Below are 18,570 nucleotides of genomic sequence, written 5' to 3' on the forward strand. Positions count from 1 at the left end.
TACATTTATTGCACAGAGAGATACTATTATTAGTTTTCCTAGGAGGTGTTTGTTGCTTTACGCTGTTTCCCTCAACCCTATCCACAGATAAAAACCACTTATACAAAGGAATTGCCTTTCTTTCCTTCTTGGCGGTAAGTCCTAACACCACATCAGCCTACGATTGGTTAACTAAACTTCAGGCCAAGAGAAGACATGATAAATCTTCTTGTCCAACATCTTCAGAGAGCAAAAGTAAGGTTTGGAGAGGTGATAGTATTTGTCTAAGCCCATGCAATCTATTGGTAGAAGAGTCAACATTAGAATCCAACTCTCCTGTCTTCCGATGCAATCCATACAGGTTTATAGCAAATAGGCTCTGTATTACCACATAAATTTGAAACTCTGGGTATTAGCCTCAGTATTTAAGTAATTTTCCCCCTTTTATTAGGACAGAGTATATATATATGGCTCTGAATTCACTGGGTAGTGGAACAAGCCTTTTACTGTGTGTAAACTCCAGTAGGTCAGACAGAGACTTAGTCTGTTTTGTGCACTCTTGTATCCCAGTGCCTAGAATAGTGTCAGACATACAGGAGATTAATAATACCTATTGCTTGAATGAATAAATTTCCTTTATTAGCAATATTGGTTGAAACTTCATTGGAGAATGTTCATCGCTTCCAGAGACTATGAATTTCTGGAACTTCTTGGAAGAAACATGGCTTATAAATAAATATAAGGTCAGTTAATTCTAGAGGCTAAAAATTCCTCTAAACTCCTTGGCACATGTCAAAGGAGAAGCTGGAAAATATTAGCAGAATAGTTTTGGTGGTGAGTAGAATTCAGGTTTTCTCATCTTGAAATTGTCCCATGCTCTCAAGCTAATAAGAACAAAAAAGAGAAAATCTAATATTTTTGAAGGGGAGGTCATACTGGAGTCCCTTAACATTCCAGATGCTTCCTGTTCTAAGCGTGAACAGTCACTCTTTATGGAGCAGGCCCTGGCAGCCAGCAGCCTGACGTGCTGTGTGAGGTGGAAGCCAAGCAGTATTTCCTGTCTTCTGTCTCTGATCTTCCAACCAATGACAGGAGACAGTGATGACTAATGGAACCAAGAAATGCCCTGAATATTCTTTTTGGCATGTCATACATTGAATAAACTATGTCCGCTAAGGTATGGAGGCCAGTAAGAATGGCTAAGGTATGGAGGCCAGTAATGTGGGGAGAGAACACTAATTCAACACCAAGGAAATCTAAATTATGTTTTTAGATCTATCATTAATTAGTTATAACTTTGAGAAAGACTTTGGGGGGCCAAGTTATCTTATACCTAGTGAGAAGTGGCAAGTGAGATTGACCCTAAGATTTGTTCTAGAATCTATTCTTTTGTTCTTTTAAAACATTTTTTAAAATCTGAGGTTCCTATTATGCTTTCAAATCTCTGATCTTTAGAATTACCAGAGTAGATGAAATTCCAACAGAAGATAAGAGAAAGAAAGACCAGTGTTGATGTTACAATTACAAGCAAAAGCACTCAACACTTTTAGCAGTGGCTTTCACTGACCCTCCGTAAAGAAAAGTTTTGAAAGATGAGCTGAGCCTTAGAAACAACTTAAACAATTCAGAATGTTATTTACTTATGAAAACAACTCTTTTAAGAACTCATTTGTGTAAGTAGCAAAACAAAACCAAGCATACAAAAGAGTAATTTCTAAACGAAGTCTCACTCTCAAATATCAGATTCTCTTACTAAAGCCTCTGTAATCTTTATATTTGATTCCCATGTATTTCCCTCTAGGGGATTGATTTTTTTTTCAAAAGAAAAAAAAACCACCTCTTTTTCTTTTTTTTGGTACCGGGATCAAACTCAGGACCTTGCGCTTGCGAGGCAGGTGATGGATCCACTGAGCTAAATCCCCCGGCCCTCGTTTTCTTGACTACTAGGAAAATGCCATTCCCTAAAATGTCAAAATGAAAAATGTGGATTCAGGGTATGTGTGGGCCTTCCTGTAACCTGTCCTGAAGTGTTCCTTCTTAGTTTTAGGCAGTACTGGGGATGTCCTTGGGAGAAAAAATAGCTAGGAATTTTACTTTGGTGATGAATTATGCTAGCAGGCTTCATGTCTCACATAAATGGTAACCTTTGCTGAGTGTAACCTTAGCTCTTTATAGAGAGAACAGAATTAGACTCTGCCAAATGAAGAGTCCAAGACCTTGGCAATCTTACCCTGGAAAGATGAAAAGATACATAGACACTGTACAAAAGAACAATGATGATGCCCTTATAACATTGCCTGAATATCTGGGATGTCCCCAGAGTTATACTAGCCTCATGGGTGCAATTTAGGCTAGTGGTCTGAAAAATACGATATTAGATCTATTGAATAGTAAACAACTGAGGAATCTGATAATATCCCTATAAGGAAAATCTACTTTAAAATGTCCCATTAGTAAGAATACTGTGGATTTGCACAAGAAGCTAGTTAGTTTGTTATTAAATGTTATTTAAGTTATTTGATTTAATGGGGAAACTTACTGCACTATTTCAATTTCTTTTCCTTTGTTGGCCTTTTTATGATTTAGGGTTTATTTTAAATATTTATCTCCTATTTGGTAGCAGAGGCCATACTAAATACCATTTATTCACACAAAAACAATTAATTTGAAGTATCCACAAGTAACACTTATTATGTATAAAAGAGACTTGTTTTAAATATGTGTGTGAGTGTGTGTATATGTGTTTTGTGGTGCTGGGGGTTGTACCTAAGGCCTTGCACATGCTGGGCCAGTACTCTACCATTGAGCTCCATCCACAGCCCCAAATGAATATGTTGACAATGGTTTTGTTCTCAAGGGAGCTTTGGTATGTGGAAACTTCTAAAGACTCACCTTCCCATTTCTTTCCATTTATCTAACCATTCTCTAGCAACAGCAGATTTAACATTTCCCAGATCTCTTAATCTCTTAATTCTTTTTTTTTTTTTTTTTTGGTTTTTTGAGACAGGGTCTCCCTTTGTAGTTCATGCTGGCCTTGAATTTACAGGGATCCTCCTGCCTCAGCCTCCTAAGTGCTGAGATTACAGGCGTGCACGGGTACACCCACTTAATCTCTTAATTCTTCACCATACAGCCTTCACATTATCCATCCTCCCTTCATTTCTTTCTGTCCTCCTCTCTCTTCCTTCCTTTCTTCTTTCTTTCTTTCTTTCTTCTTTCTCTCTTTTTCAGTAAGTCTCTTTTATTTTCAACACATTAAAATCAAGGCTGAGCTATTGTTTTCCAGATGGTTAGACATTTTATTTGATCACAGTTAGAGTTTTGCCTCTTCTTCAAAGTTCTGTTAAATTTCTTGATTTTACCCAATGCCGAGGAGGAATTCTGTCCTGGCTTTATTAATCATCTATCTTCCATGTTAGAGAAAAATACTCACTGTCCTGGTTCTTGGGGTTCCTCTGATAGCTAAATGGTGTTTTGATTAAAAAAATCATTTAGGCCAGGGATTTAGCTCAGTAGTGCTGACGCCCACCTCCCAAGCACAAGGCCCAGAGTTTGATCCCCAGTACCAAAAAAAAAAATCCCCCAGAGCATTTATTCTATGAACTTATTTTGAAAGATGCCCACTTCAATAACTAGTATACACATTTTTATTTCGATATCTATGTAGCTCAACCCCTATGGTGCCTGTTTTCTTGTTGTTAAGGTCGATATAGTCCATAGCCTTTCTCACATGGCTTCTCCATCAAAGGATATGATGCTTGCTTATGAATTATGACTGTTACTACTTCTTCCCCTCATGCTGATATCCTAGTGGGCTTGGAAACAACTGGGACATATCTTGAAACTTTGCTCTTCTGGGGCATACAGTCTTCCTCCTATGGTTTGATGTTTAGGTCAGGAATTCAAGAAAAGCCTCCTGAGCAGTTCATCTCTAATCCATGTATTAGCAGCTGGAACTAGGTAATACATGTCCAGGATGATTTTTCACTCACATGCCTGGCACCTTGGTGTCTTTGTCTGTTTCCACACAGTATCTCATCATGAGAGCATGGCTTCTTACATCATGGTGACCTCAGGGTTGCTGGATGTCTTAGAGGGCGTCTTAGGGCTCCAGAAGCAAGTATTCCAAGAGTCATCTCTTTCTTTTAAAGAAAAAGTGCGCTCACTTTATTTTGTTGTGATTTCTTGGACTTTAAATTAAGGTATTACAGGAACTGGTTCTAAAAGACCCAGTTTGTACAGTTCTCCCATATAAAAAACTCAGGCCTTCAGACTCAAATACTAAGATAAACATATGCTTCCTTTGAATTATGTGGTATTTCTCACTTTGTTTTATAAGAGAACTTTCAAATGTAGCTAAAGATTTGATTTAGAAGATTTTTTCTTATTTGAGGATAAAACATTGAAATTGAACCAGCCTTGGAACACAGAAGCCATGGTAGCAGAGGCCCAGACTCCAGATAAGCACTATACAGTGCTGCCTGGGCCTCATATTCTAGCATCTGCAGTGGTCCTGCTAACCAGAGCTGTCAGGAGTAAAGTTGCCTAGAGTTAGGAGCCTTTCTCTCTTGGAAGCAATAAACAACTCTCAGTCCAAGTTTTGGCAGAACTTCCAAATGGACAAAGGTTGTATTTTGCTACACTAGCACCACTTTGCTGTGCCTCCTCCCCAGGACTCTCTCCCACACATCGTAACGTTTTTTTCCCTTTAGACTTAGTCTCCTAACCTGTCACTTCCTCGAAGCCACACTAAACCTGGCTTATTTTATTCTAATCTTCTGATAGACTCGTGCAGACAAAGACATAGTTTTCTTCATGGAAGCATCTCATCCCTCCATTTGTGTTTAAATGAGAGGTGCCAGCCAGGGATTTAGCTCAGTGGTTTTGCTGCCTGCTACGCAAACGCAAGGACCTGAGTTCGATCACCAGTACCAAAAAACCCCAACAAAATAAACAAACAAATAGACAACATAAATGAGAGGTGCCTTTGCTTCAACCCAAACAATGCCCTTTCCAGTGGTGGCATTCTGAAGCAGACAAGTCATCTCGGAGATGGAGACCAGATTGCTTTAATGTCTTTTACGTCCTGCAGAGGGCAGAAGAGACCTTGAAATTTAACCCTAACATTTTTATGTCCTTTGATATTTACCTAAAATAGGAACAGAATGTTTATCTTCTCTGGTGCCACTGCCTTTAGTACATACATTTTTATGTTATAAAGTCATGCCCAGTTTTCAAGAGGCTGTTCCATTTCTGTTTGCTCTACACACATACACACACACGCACATGCGCACACACACACACACACACACACACACACACACATTCACCTGGAGTTACTGCCAAGAGAAATACTGTGTGCACAAGGACAGCTAAGACCATACACTGTCCCTAGCAGGGTGTCAGGTTACCTACCTCATATGCTCTAGCTAAATGTAACTAGAAGATCCCCAGAGAGGAGAATCTGTAGCATTAAGCAGGCTTTGCAAATTAAAAGAAAAGAAAAAGACTATGTACAACAACCCTCTCTGAATAATCTTCCTGTAGAGTGGAGAGTTGTTAACCTCCTCTGCAAATGTGCACTTCCTTGATCTGTGTAATAAATCCTCCCATGTGTACTTAAGGAAGCTTGGACTCTAGCTTTTGGGTTTAGGAGAAACCACATAAGGATATGAACACAGATGCCCACCTGTAACCTTTACATGCACAGAACACTGGCTAGGAAACTAAACTCTGAGAATGGTCTCTGTTTATTGCTCAGATGTATTAGAAAAGATTTATAGTATTGAGGTAAATTGATCTGGACAGTGTGTAAAACGTTGTTTGTAAAATGTTAGAAGGATGTGTGGTAAAAGTGCTGATTCCACTTTCTGAATGTGAAGTAGCTTTGAGTCAAAGCCTCTGAAGAACTACATTAGAGGCCATGGCAGAGACAGAGCTGAAAATGTGTTGAGAAAATAATAACAGAGTAAATCAACAGTAAGTCCAGCCTTGTCACTATAGAATATGATCGCCCTGTGCAGCTCTCTCAAGAAAGTCATTAGAAAGTTGTACAAGGGGAGGGGAAGAGTTTGAAGAGGACAGGGGAGCAGGATATCTTCATTTATTTTTTTTCCTAGTTTTCTTCTCTCAGCACACTTCTTTTCTTTTTGTACTGGGGATCAAACCCTGGGTCTTTGCACTGATTTACATCCCCAGCTTTTACATTTTTTTTTTTTTTTTACTTTGAGACAGGGTTTTTCTAAGTCACTAATTGCCCAGGTTGGGCCCAAACTTGCAAACCTCCTGCCTCAGCCTCCCAAAGTGTTGGGATCACAGGCATGTGCTGCTACATCGGGGTTCTTAGCATACTTTAACTGAGCTCTTTGCCGACTTTTGTGCTGAACTGTGTAAGAGATTGAAAAGCTGAATTTCAGAGGAGAGGAGAGAAGGACAGCGGGAAGCAGTGTAAAGGGCCAGAAAATAGGGGTCGAGGGCTTGTGAGTAGACACATGCGCAGAGGAGTTTGGCGGGGGCGGGGGGGGGGTGGCTGTTATGCAGAAGCTGAGGCTGAGAGGGAACAGAAAGAGAAAGACAGCTTCATGCTGCATCTCAGGTTTTACTGGTTCCTGCGCTTGTTTCCCAGACAGTGCAGAAATGAGATCCCCTGCAGTCACAGAGTCATTGAAGATTCTGCTCCACATAACCCTGCAGTCTTCAGGTAAAATCTAGTCCCTCAGTTTCAGTTTAGAAGAACGTACTGTGATTGTCCAGTTGATCCCAAGACAGCCCTTATGTTCAATTTTCCTGTCAGCCTTTAACATCACTTCCTTTTGAAATCTGCATTCCTGTTTAAAATCTTATTGGTGAAGGCCCTGTGTGTACATGTCCATGTGTGTTTGTAAGGGCATGGTGCTTATGTTGGGCCAGACTTGTCAGACAATAGGGTAAAAGATTATGATTTTAGTTACCATTTCAAACACAAAACTGGAATAAAATCAGTCAATGTATAGACACTTATTGAATGTCCACTCTGTATTCTTTCAGTTTTGAGGGCTAGGCAGTATATTTTGGGCACATAGTTTGGATAACCTTTTGCTTTCTAGGTTCCCACATATTCTGCAGGGAAGTCGATGATTAAAGTCCTTCAAGTACTGTGGAAAAGCACTTGCTAGTTTTACAGTGATTCTCAAAATTTAATTTATACACACCACCTGAATATCTTTGAAAATGTAGATTCTGATTCAGTAAGTCTGGGGTGGAATCTGAAATCTTATACTTCTCACAGACCCTTAGGTAAGCCAGCGCTGCCTGTCTATAGACCACACTTTGACAAAGAGCATAAGAAGTCTTAACGTGGGCTAAAATGTGTGGCATGCATAAGGAATGACAAGGAATTTGGTTTGAACAGAAAGATGGGTTAGGACCAGTTCTCAAAGGGCCTTGAATGCCAGGGTAAGGACTTAGATACTATTTGTTCAAGAATCATTGCAGATTTCTGTATTGGGCAGAAAGCAAATATGACAGGACCTGTACTTATGGAAGATTTACTGTCATCATGTACAGATCAGACGGGGTAGAAGTTTCATATTAGATATCAAGCAGGAGATACTGCCTGCTCTACTGACTGGCCTACATTGCAGGAGTTATTTGGGTCATAAATCTCTTTAGTCTGCCCAAACTGCAAGAAATCCCTGCCAATTCCTTGCTTATTAAAGGTTGCAATAATAATCTATGTATTCAATACTTTTCTCTTCTAGATCCAAGTCAACAAAAATGTCTTAAGTGTCAAGTGCAATGCTCTGCTATATTAGGCATCTGTGTTCCTCCCAGGACATTTAATCCAGGTCCTACCCTTCATCAAATTAATTGTGATGTAAATGGCAAATGAATTCTTTCATTGTGCTTAAATCTCCTACTGTAACTTAAGATGCAATAATATATCCTTGATAAAATTATTTAAAAGTAAAGACGTGATAAACACAATATATAGACTAGTGGTTACAAGTGGTAGAGGATAGAGGAAAGAGGCAGGGAAAAGTACATAGATAATGAGATTATTGGTATAATTCTAGTTCTTGCATTGAGTAATGGGTTCATGGAGTTTATTATATTATTAAGAGTAAATAGGGTAATGAGCCAGTAAATAAGATAAAGTGGAACAGCACCATGCCTGTTAACTAATATATAATTTAAAGTTTGATTCTTGTATGTGTTATGTACTTGATTTCTATTTTTAAAAACTTCCATGAATACACATATTCCTACACTCAAAGGTAATAGCATGGGGGATCCATCTTGTCTACAGGTGTGTCAAGAGTGAGGGAAAGAAATTAAAGTTTATCAGCCTGTGTTCTTGGAAGGCTTTCTGGATAGTATAATGTTGGAATGGAGATAGTTCAAATGTCCTGTGGCTGGCCTGGTACTTGGTGGGATCGGGTGAGGAAATAAACTCCCCAAAGTATACTGATGTTCCACCACCCAAATTTCTGTTCCGTTTAGTAATTTACAGAGTACATACACCATTTACTCAGTGTTACATCCTTGGATTCTTGAAATTAGGGCAGAGGTTCCTTTAGGAATGTCTTGGAAGAATGTTATGTGCTCAGAGTACTGTCATACTGAACAGTCACCTGACATTCATTTCTTTTCTAATTACTGAAGCAATACCAAAATAGGAAGAAATATATCCTGGGAGGTCAAATCTACTGTCAAAATAAAAACAATATATGAAAACAGTTCCCTCATTGTTGTCTGTCCTAGAAGTAATAGAGTTCTGGTTTATTTTATTGAACATATAGAACTTACAGATTTTCAGAAAATTAGGATATAGCAAAATACAGTCAGTGCTGAAAGCATTCTGAGTATAGTTTAATTTTTTGATATCTAAGGTACTTTTATATAAAAGTAGTAGGTGCTAATGGGCAAAAATTCAATAAGTATATAGGGTATAAAGTAAGAAGTAAAACTTGATCTATTTCTAATCCTCAATTTCTATTAACAGTTTTTTGTATACCCTTTCAGAAAATTTATCTGCACATACAGTGAGGTATATAATTTTATTTTTCATAAATGAGATCATATTGTGTATACTATTCTGTACTGTGCTTTTCAACTATGTGTGTATCATCATTTGATACTAGCACAAAAAATCTAACTTATTAATGTAACTTCCTACATAATATTTTATATGGTTTAATAATAGTTTACTTAAGCAGTTCCCTATTGAAGAATACGTGGGTTGGTTAAAACAAGACTTAGGTGAACATCTTTGTAAATACAACTTTGCATGTTTTTGTAGGTACTAGATTTACAGCAGTTGAGTTACGGGAAAAAAAGCATATGTATTTTAAATTTTAATAGCTTTGGTTAAATTGTCCTTTTCTAAAATGGTACATTCTCAACAGTTAGAGAATAAATCCCTCATAATTCTCCTAATATGATATTTCATTGTTTTGTAGCCTTGCCTTTTCTTTTGGTACCGGGGATCAAACTTGGGACCTTACACTTGCGAAGCAGGTGCTGGAACCACTGAGCTAAATGCCCAGCCCTGCCTTTTCTTAGTAATAAATTGTTGTGTATCTTTTATTGGTCACTTTTGCTTCCCCTCTTGTGAAAGGCCTCCAGGCTCAGCATAGAACATTAACCATGTGTTTTTACAATTTGACTACAAGCAAGGTGAATGTTTGACAAATGGTATTTTAGAATCTTAAGATTTTGTATTTCTTTCTTTTGTACAATACACTGTCATATCAAATGTCGAACACCAAGGTGACATTTGATCTTTCTTATTTAATCTACTGAACAGTTGTGTTTTACCCAGTCTTCAATCTATTTTGAGTCTTATTTGAGTTTGGAAAATTCCTGAAGTGGAAAGGAAAAGAAGAGAGATAGAAGGGAAAGGAGCAGGAACAGTGCATTTCCCATTCCAATTGTAGCAATAACCTTGAAAATAAATTTGCCCTCATGGATGAAGTTTTATGAATTTAGGGCTCATGCCTCTTTTTGTAATCTATTCAATCTCTGTACTATGACTACATAGGAAGTGTCCAAGAAAAACAACAATAATGCTGGTATTTGGTGTGACAGTTTGGCTCAGGGCATCAGTGGGACATAGAACAGAATTCTTGGTGAGGAACATGATCCTTATTTGATTCTAATTTTATCTTTGTGGTACAGCTTTTAAATATGAGAACAGCTGGTGTTGGATAAATCTGTCCTCACAAGCTGTATGAGGTTGAAATAAAACTAAATATTTGAGGTTAAACCCAAATGCAAAGACGTGGAAATGACTGATTAACTTTCCACATTTCACTTTCTCCATCTTTTGGAGATGGCACTATTCATCATGAACTCCGACCAGCAGTCCAGTTTGAAGTTTAAGATTAGCAGAACATGTGCCCTAATTTAAGGTCTCACATTTCATAAAGGGAAAAGCAGAATTCTTTTCACCCCATCCTCCACCCTACTAATAAAATGATAGCTATTACATACCTGATTCTGTTAGTAATCTCTTTGTCTTTCTCCCTTGAGTAAAAGGTTGCTACCAATGAAACAGTGAAGCCCACACTTTCACTTGGTTGGACTAATAATCCTGTGTGACCTCTGAAAGTTTGAAAATTATGGGACCTCAACCTCCTAGTATATTCTCCCTCAGGTGACTAAATATCTTACTAATTGTTAAGGAATAAATAAGGGCAGTGAGCTCAGAGAATAGTCAGGATGCTGGCTCCTCTTCAGCTGACTGGATTACTAATGTAGGAAAGCACTAAAAATAAATAAGGGCACAAATTCTCCTGCCAGAAGTTGAGTATTGAGATAACTTCTCTGCCCAGAGGTGTTGACATCATCTATTCTCCTGATGCACAGTATATAGAAGGGCCAGAATGAGAAACAGATTTGGCCACACACCACTGTCAGTGAAATCTTTAGCCCTTGTTCTTATACTTCCATTGTTCCTTGTCAGATTCACATACATAGTCCCTCCACTTTCTCTAGAAGATAGCACAGTACATCAAAGTGAGAACTGGAAGCTAAACTCGGAGCCAGACTCAGGGGAAATCACTCGATCTCTCTTAGTTTCAAATGTAGTTTTGCTGCATGTCTTCTGTCTGTTGGGCTTCAGTGTTTCCCCAAAGGAGTCAGCTTCTACAAGAACTGGAAATGTTGGAAGATCTCTCAGGAACTCAGTTCTCTAGAACCCAAAGATTTTAGAGTGATCCAAGCTACCTAACACAGAGCAAGAATTCATATCTATTTCTGTTGTTTCCTCAGATGTCCTGAGCAGAAAGCCTTTGTCAGCCAGAATTAGTCTATGGATTAATTCCTTCCTTCCTAAGCATTCAGGGTTAGGCTCTAAAAGATGACTCCAAATCTCCCTGCCATGCCAGGTAGAGAGCAGCTATTAACATTCTCTTTTTATTACCCTCTCTACTTCTTCCACATAACACTCTTCCTTTCTATGGCAATGCGTTTTCTCTTCATATTTGCCTGCTTTTTGTAATTTCCAGTTTGAAAGTCACTAGCAGATTCTGCCTGGCCTGGCCTCCGCAGGGCAGAGTCAGAGGCCCAGATAACATTGAAGAGAACTAAAGGACAAATGGGGAAACTGCTGCTCTTTCTTGTCTGCTACTCACTTACTCACGTTGGCACTAGCCTCTCAGGCCACACTGACCGGAAGGGATTGCTGGAAAATGCAGGGACTTTACCAGCTCCAGATGTTTGGCTCCATCCCTGGAATACTGAGCTCCAGAATATTTTTGAGACCCTTCATGCATTTGCTTAGTCCTTTACATAATAAACATGTGAATAAGTAAATGTGGTTAGTCCCAAGGGTAGACGCTGGAAGCTATTGTACTGACTTTCTATAAATTAAAAGCATGAGGATTGTATTCTACATCCTGCTCCTAAGGAATTGAAAACATTTTGATTTTCCTAATCTGTAGGATCAATATGAGAAAACCCAGCCAACCAGCAGTCTTGGTTTCAAAGATACTCACAGCCTCCACAGTCGTCTGTCTGGTTTTCTGCTGTGCTGTTCCCACAAAGAGCCCTGCAAAGCTGTGTTTGAGGTAGATCTTTATTGTCTGGCAAGAAGGGGCACAAACTGGGATGACAGCTGTGTACAAGAGGCTCAGTATCAGCTGGAAGAGCTGGGGAAGGGTCTTCCAATTTCATCCTGTTTACCAGCTTTCAATTTACTGCATTTGGAGAGTACTCATCCTCCCAAAGAGGACAGAAAATATGTGACCTTGAGTTATCCACTAATAATTGCTTAGCAGATTTAAATGGGAACAGGAGATAAAAGGCAGGGGAGAGCCAAAGTCTTGTGGTGAGCACGGCATTTCTAGATGGAATGTAAAGAATTTTGGTACTGGCATTTAAAGGAAATTTAAGCTACCCTTCCTTTCCATCCAAAAGACAGGAGGCCATTCACAGTTGTTTGGGACAGATTATAATTTTACTGATTTTTAATATTCATTTTAGCATTAAATTCAGTAAAGAATCTGTGCAATATTATAGATAATTATAGAAAAGTTTTAATTTTTTTTATTAGTAGTGAGGATTGAACCCAGAATCTTCTCATTGAGCGACACCTCCCAGCCAACCCCTCCCCTCTTTCAAATTTTGAGACAGGTCTCAGTTGCTAAATCGCCCAGGCTGGGCTCAAACTTGGGTTCTTTTGCCTCAGCTTCTCAAGGGCTGGGATTATAGGTGTACACCACCACACTGAATTTTAATTTAATTTTTATTTTTCAGTACTGGGAATTGAACCCAGGGCCCTTGCACTGATCTACATACACCCAGCCCCATCCCCAACCTCCTTTTTTTGGAGAGACAGTGTCTGGCTAAGTTTTTAAGTTGCCCGGGCTGGGCTTGAACCTGTAATGCTCCTGCCTCAGCCTCCCAGACTGTTGAGATTACAGGCATGCATCATTTAATTTTGTTCTAAACTGACAAATTGTTTCTAAGTGATAAGAACAGTTAAAATCCTCTCTCTAAGCTATTTTGAAATATACAATGCATACCTATTAACTATGGTTACCCTGCTGTGTGATACAACGCTAGAATTTATCTTCCTATCTAACCATAACTTTTTAACCTGTTGTCCAAACCCCTCCCCCTGCTGATCATCTTCCTACTTACAATGAGATGTTTCAAATTGTGAAAAGGCACTTTTATTTTTGGAAGTTTAAGATTTCTGTTTTATACCCAGTTGGTGGATTGTGCTAAATTGATCAATACACTTAAAATACTGTACAATAAAAATAATTTAGGTTCAACATATAGAGAAACTTCCTGTTATCAGGAACAAGTTGAAAATTTCTGTTCTAATAAATTATAAGTTTAAGAAGCCTTGATTGAGGACCTACTGTTTGTCCAAAGTTGAGCAGCTAGGGAGTGTGATAGGAGATCAAATGCAAAGAAAAAGCTTAAATGTCCAACTACCTTTGCAGTAATCTAAGTGTATAGAGCATAGTGTAAACATTTCTTCAGCCATTCAATGCAGTTGGTATTTTTTGAACACCTCATAGAGGCTATCTGCTTTATTTTGCTTCATTTCATAGTTCCAGACAACTTCTCTTGCTAGTTTCAGCCAAATGTTTAAAAATTAAATGATGCCTGTTAGTCATGACAGAAGATGGGGAAATTCAGTATTACCCCATTTCTAAGAGTAGTGCAAAGAAAGGCAAATTGTCCTGGAAGGACTTGTTAAAAAAGCAGTCATCCCCCCCGCCCCCCCACAAAGGATGGCATGTGCTGCCATAAATTACGCAATGCAATCACGAGTGCTGACAGCTTCGAAGGCTCTGTTACCTGCAGGAATCTGTGACTCAGCATCTAGCTCCCTGCACGCAGGTTCTTAGCAGGCTGTCAGAGCTCAAGGTGAGTTTCAGGTCATCCAAGCCAACTCTTCCTTAAAAATATTTTTTTAAACAAGTGAGAGTTTAAAATCAGTAAAGAGAAGGCATTTGCCAGGGTACTGAGTTACTGCCATAGAGATGTGGAGAAAAGTTGTGAGATTTGAAAAAGGAAGTTACGAAGTGTGTACTTCAGAATTCTAGGCATTGATTAGTAAAGATTTCTGTATCTGATTCTACACCTTTTACTGTCTCTGAACTATTTTAAACTCTGTAGAGTAGGAGAAAATTGAGGATTATGCAAATTATTCTTTTTCATAGAAATAGAAATGAATTTTATCTTGCAGAAGTACAATTGATCACTACCCTCTACACACAGGAAACTAATTGTGCATCCATTAAACTCATTTTAGTATATCTAGTTATGTTTTGAATCAATTTTTAACATTTTGTCAGCTCTCCGTCAGAATTAAATAAAACTTTGATTATTATTATTATCAAAGATAATAAAACTTTGCTTGACATATGTTCATTTTATATTTGTATGGCAGCCAAATTTTTACCTTAAAAAGTATGTTTTAACAGGGCCGGGGATTTAGCTCAGTGGCACCATGCCTGCCTTGCAAGCGCAAGGTCCTGAGTTCAATCCCCAGTACCAAAAAACCCAGGCTTTTAGTAAGTACTCTATGTTCCTTCTGTTAAAACAACAAAATTTCAACAAGCTTAGTTTATATAGCTAATTGGCTTTTATTAGTGATTTGTGAATCAGGGCAGTATCTCATTTTATAAAATAGAATAGATGCTGTTACTGGATATGACAAAACAGGTTTTTTTCTTAAGGTGGGAATAAAGGAAATATTTTTTTAAAGCAGATTGTCATCAGGTTACTTTTCTTGTAAGGGTTAACTCAAGATTTCCCTATGGCTCAGTTGGTTGGGCTTCTTCCTGCTAAATGACTGCTTGGAATCTTCTGTTTTCATGAAAAACTCTTTGTGGTCTTACCTGCTTCCTTAAAGTTTCACTTTGATTACATAGTACTTAGCAGGAGACTTCATTTTGGTGTTCTCTTCTGGGGACTAGTATAGAAACTCAGTCCAAAATAATGGCCTTTTATAAGTTTTATTCAAGATTTCCCTCACCGAGAATAGGTATTGATGATACAGGAGATGAAAAATGAAAATATTATATCTCCCAATCTAGTAGATGTCTGATATGCTGAGTTCGTGTTCTCTAAAAATTGAAGAATGGAAAAGGGGGTGCGAATACTGACCAGACTTGTTTCTGGTATTCCCGCCCACTCGTGAGAAGAAATTTTATTATTTTATCTAAATTCTGTGTCTCTGTGTATTTCTTTCCAAGATTTCTGCAACATTTGGTGCATTGGCCGGGAGTCGGGAATGAAATAGACCTTTTGGGCATTGGCCCGAACCCCGCCGGAGGGAGCGGCTCTCTGTCTCCTCAAGGCACGCCCCTGGGACTAATTTCCTAGGCTCCCCCAACAGGACACAGAGATCTGCTCACCGGGTGGAGGATCCCGCGAACCTGAAGAGACTACAGAAGGAGGACTCCTGTTCTTGGTGTCTCTTCTGTCTCTTTCCTTTGCTGGATACTGGTCCTGGTTCCTGCTCTCAGCACGGTGAGGTCCTGGGAGTGGCTTGGACCCCGCCTTCATCTGGAGCGTCTCTCTGCAGGTTGGCCAAGCAGCCTTAGGGTCCTCGGCTGAGTTCTGGTTCCTGTCCACTGCACTTCGAGGTCCCAGGAGCAGCTTGGAGTCCCGCCTTCATCTGGTGCTCTGCTTAGCCTCGAGGGCACCTGCAAGGCCCAATTCCATCTACACCCCCCACCCCCCCACCCCAGGCCACCATATGGCTCTTCTGCTACCTGGTCCCTCGCTACAGAGGCACAGGGGATTATACTTCACATAGTTAAATGTGGTAGATTAATAACGACCACAAATTGTCATTTTCTAAACTGCGCTTGATGCTATGGTATTGCTGATTGTAACATTTGGCCTAACATGTTGTGATTGATCTAATCAGTTTTCCTTCCTGGTATAAGGAAAATAAAATAGCTTCAGAGTCATTAGAGTCTCAAAACCTAAACACAAGCCGTATCTGGAAGACACCTCTGAAAAGCAATCATTCCACAAGAGTTTTAAACACAAGCAACAAAGATACCTGCACTAAGCAATTTTAAACTATCAATCCAGGAATTAAACCAAGGACAGTACCAAAAACAAAAATGAGAAGACATTTAAGCAAGGCACAAATGCAGGCTTCCATGCCACAAAAAGGAAATTCTGGGGGAAATGAGGTGGAAAAGTCTGATAATCAATCACCTGGACACCCTGAACTGATAGCACGGGAAGTAACAAAACAGTTGAATGAGGATCTAGAAAAATTCAAAACAAATAATTTCCCAGATAAATACAGACATGGTGAGCAGAGTGAAAAACATGACTAGAGGCTCTAGAAAAGAAACAGATAAAGAAATAGATGAGCTCAGAAATATGCTGGAAGCCATGAATGCCCAGCATAAAAAAGAAATGGAAACCATGATCACCCAACATAAGAAAGAAATGGAATCCATGAAACAGATTCAAACAGTTATTCAGGAGATTAAAAACTCCATTGAAAGCATGCAGAGCAGATTAAGGGAATCTGAAGATAGAATATCAGATATAGAAGACAGGATTGTGGTTAAGGACCATGAAAACAGAGATTTCTTAAAAATAGTAAGGGACCACAAGAAATCAATCCAACAGATGCTAGATGATGCAAAGAAGAATAACATAAGACTGATAGTCCATGAAAAAACAGGAGAAAGTACAATTGACACAAAAAACTGTTCACAGAAGTAATAGTAGAAAACTTCCCAGACAAAGGCGGAGAATTGGACACACAGATAAGTGAGGCATATAGAACTCCACCCAGCCACGATCAAAAAAAATCTACACCTAGGCATATAATAGTCAAGATCCCAGAAACCCAACAGAAGAACAAAATTCTACAGGCAGTTAGAGAAAAGCAACAAATCACCTACAAAGGAAAGCCCACCAGAATCACGGCAGATTTCTCAACACAAACCCTCAAATCAAGGAGAGCCTGGAGTGAAGTATTTCAAGCCCTAAAAGAAAATAACTTCCAACCTAGACTGTTGTATCTGGCAAAATTATCTTTCAAAATCAATGGGGAAATTAGATACTTTCATGACAAAGAACACCTGAGAAATTTCATGAACACCAAACCAGCACACCAAACAATTTTATGCAGTATCCTAGAAAAAGACAATGAAGGCCATAAAGGCCAACAGAGAGAAGACACCACGCAAGGTAAGGCACTAAAGGGAAAGGGAGAAAAATAAGAAAAGAGCCAACAACAATGAAACATCATGGCAAGAATGAGTCAATATCTGTCAATTATAACTATCAATGTTAATGGCCTCAATTCACCAATCAAAAGAAATAGACTGGCAGAATGAATTAAGAAGCAAAACCCAGCAATATGCTGTATACAAGAAACACACCTAACTCAAAAGGAAATTCATAGACTGAAAGTAAAAGGATGGAAAACAGTTCTCCACACGACAGGATCCAGAAAAAAGCAGGGGTGGCAAACTTATTTGCAGACAGTAGATTTCAAACCAAAGCTAATTAAGAGAGACAAAGATGGTCATTACATCCTTGTGAAGGGAACAATTCAAGAAGAAGAAATGACAATCCTAAATATTTATGCACCAAATATAAATGCTCCCAACTATACAAAACAAATATTAATGGACATGAAAAACCAAATAAGCAGTAACACAGTTGTATTGGGGGACCTCAACACCCCTCTTTCACAAACAGACAGATCATCTAGGAAATAAATTAACAATGAAATTCTAGAACTGAACCAAGCTATTGAACAAATGGACTTAAGAGATGTTTATAGAGTGTTCCACGCAACAAAATCAGAATACACATTCTTTTCAGATGCACATGGGTCATTCTCCAAAATAAATCACATACTAGCTCATTGGGCAATTCTAAGTAAATGTAAAAGAATTGAAGTTATCCCCTGTATATTATCAGACCATAGTGCAATAAAATTGGAGATTAATAACATAAGAAACCACAGAACACCCACAAACACATGGGAATTGAATAACACTCTCCTGAGCAACCAATGGGTCACAGAGGAAATTAAAGAAGAAATTAGACAGTTTCTACAAGTAAATGATAATGCCAGTACAACATACAGGAATCTGTGGGACACAGTGAAAGCAGTTCTACATGGGAAATTCATGGCAATGAATGCCCATATTAGGACAACAGAGAGAACTCAGTTAAATAACCCAATGCAGAACCTCAAGTTCCTAGAAAAAGAAGAGCATAACAACCCCAAATCTCATACAAGAAAGGAAATTATAAAGATCCAAGCAGAAATCAATGCAATGGAGACTAAGGGAACAATGCAAAAAATCAATGAATTGAAGAGCTGTTTTTTTGAAAGAATAAATAAAATTGATAAACCTTTAGCCAACCTTATCAAAAAAAGGGAAAGAAAAGGCTCAAATCCATGCAATTAAGAATGAAAAAGGTGAAGCCACAACAGATCCAGCAGAAATTCAGAGGATCATCAATACCTGCTTTGAGAACCTGTACTCTAATAAAATGGAAAACATAGAAGAAATGGACAGATTCCTAGATACATACAAATTGCCAAAGTTAAATGAAGAAGATATAGAAATTCTAAACACCCCAATTACA

General features: G+C 38.6%; 1 protein-coding gene across 4 annotated transcripts in view; it reads right to left on the bottom strand.

Annotated features, from left to right (window-relative positions):
- Positions 1-11,976, bottom strand: part of Myot (myotilin) — a 44,584-nt gene extending 32,608 nt beyond the window's left edge. Inside the window, exon 1 of one of the 4 annotated variants that reach the window (XM_087194719.1) lies at positions 11,958-11,976. The gene's annotated coding sequence lies outside the window, so the exon portion shown is untranslated. Of the gene's footprint in view, positions 1-10,452; positions 10,612-11,957 lie in introns of those variants that run through there. The other 3 variants (XM_087194718.1, XM_087194721.1, XM_087194720.1) reach the window with 3 other exon arrangements.
- Positions 11,977-18,570: the final 6,594 nt, after the last annotated feature.

The sequence above is a fragment of the Heterocephalus glaber genome, unplaced genomic scaffold, assembly GCF_053883595.1.
Source record: "Heterocephalus glaber isolate CG9 unplaced genomic scaffold, H.glaber_assembly_v1.0 deba00001606, whole genome shotgun sequence".
NCBI classification, from domain to species: domain Eukaryota; kingdom Metazoa; phylum Chordata; class Mammalia; order Rodentia; family Bathyergidae; genus Heterocephalus; species Heterocephalus glaber.